The sequence below is a fragment of the Oryzias latipes genome, chromosome 9 (assembly GCF_002234675.1).
Source record: "Oryzias latipes chromosome 9, ASM223467v1".
NCBI classification, from domain to species: domain Eukaryota; kingdom Metazoa; phylum Chordata; class Actinopteri; order Beloniformes; family Adrianichthyidae; genus Oryzias; species Oryzias latipes.
This window is the reverse complement of record NC_019867.2, coordinates 28042725-28044804: the sequence shown is the minus strand read 5'-3', so window position 1 is coordinate 28044804 and position 2080 is coordinate 28042725.

Genomic DNA, 2080 nt, shown 5'->3' with positions numbered 1-2080 from the left:
TGGAGTGTTACAACTTCAATATACACTGACCAAAAATATAAATGCAACACTTTTGTTATTGCTCCCATTTTTTATGGTATGAACTCAAAGAAGTGAAACATTTTCCACATACACAAAATAACCAGTTCTCTGAAATATTGTTCACAAATCTGTCTAAATCTGTGATAGTGAGCACTTCTCCTTTGCCAAGACAATCCATCCCACCTCACAGAAGAATTCAGGGCTGTTGTCTGGGTTAGCAGCTCTGTTTCTGCCTCTTCCCTGCATGGTCTGTTTGTATTGTAATGTACATTTGCGATTTTTCTTCCATTTGAATCCTCTATAGATGTTATGTGTCATGTCAGAAAATATAGCAAGTGCCTGCTTCTTCAGGGACTCCTTCCCATAGAGCAGGGGTGTCAAACTCCTTTTCACTGAGGGCCACATCAGCATAGTGGTTGTCCTCAAAGGGCCAGATATAACTTATACATGTAACTAAATGTAATGAAAAATAAATGTAACTACTCCTCAATGTTAAATAACTCATTTATTTATTTATTCTAACTTTTTAAAGTGACAATTCCAGTTGTATAGAAAACACATGTTTGCTTGTTACTCTAACATAAATCCTTTTACATTTGATTCTTTCAGGTTAGGTTGTATGGACAGTGTTTAAGTCCTAATATAGTCTCCCAATCCAATATTTCAAGTATGATTCCCCGTAGATGTGAATAAATACACACCAATTTTAATTTTTAATTTTAAGAAATTAAAAACGTTTATGCTCTCGCTGGCCACATAAAAGGACATGGAGGGCCACATTAGGCCCCCGGGCATTGAGTTTGACACATATGCCATTGAGAAAATAGTTACAGTATTTAGTAGAAAACTGACAAATCCCACATGAAATATTATACATTGAACACTATTATTACATTGGTGTGCATGTTCACAAACTTATTTTACAATCCTGTCTGGTCAGAGCAGCCAGAATATTATGTACATGACTTGTTTATAATGTCATTTAACAAATGAAAAGAGGGGTGAATGCTTTTTGTTGGTGTGCTACACCTTTCCATACATCAGTGTGTTTAGGCTTAGAAGTGGGAAGAAACAAAGTTATTTAATCCCAGCCCTGTTATGTTTTACCTCACTTTTTCCTAGTTATCATAACAATTTATTAAAGTTTTAAGACTTTATCAGTCTGTTTGGAGATTATTTATCAAAGAATAAGTATTACATTTTATTGATTATCATCAAAACATATTGTTACATAACTGCAGTAGCAGAAATCTTTATTGGACATCACACCTCATGTACAAACTTGAATGCTTATTGATTATGAGCAAAAGATATTATTACAGTATTCAAGAAACCATTATTAAAAAACTTGTATTAGTAAACTATCAGTGCAAAATCCACTTTTCTAAATTACAAGATCTGAAACTAACAGTGTGCTTGGAATGTGTTAAGTCGTTTGTCCATTGTGTGTTGAAATAAAAGATCGGTTTGTAAGAGAAATTTAAACATTTATTGAGAAGTTCTGCAGAGACAAGAGTGATTTCAGAGTCTGATCATGTATTCTGACACAAATATGCATTCATTTTTCTATATTATAAACAATCAATGGAGATCAGTGTTAAAATGTCAATTTAAATATATCATCACTTATATGAATTGTTTGAATACAGAAATGGTAGTATCTCCAACTTTCTTTATTTGATAAGGTCTCTTGTGATGATGCCTTTCGGCCCTGGTCAGCCTTGAAAGAGAGATTTTATCTCAATGGGACTTCCAGGTAAAATAATAAAAAAAAAAAATAAATAAAAGGCAAGAGAACAGACACAGGTATAATATGACAAGGTAGTTCAAGTACTTGAAAAAGTTAAAATTACAGAAAAATGTAATTCCAGTTTTTTCTACTAGCGAGATACTGCAAATCAGAAGTCCTACAAACACAATGTCTTCAAATGTCCCTTTATCGTATAGTCCCTTTGGGTAATGGTTCAGTCTGTGTGAAGCGAATGTCGCCCGGTGCATTCTGGGTACACTTCCACGCCCATGGCTCTTCTGACCAATGAGCGAGCGCAGCGCCGTTGCG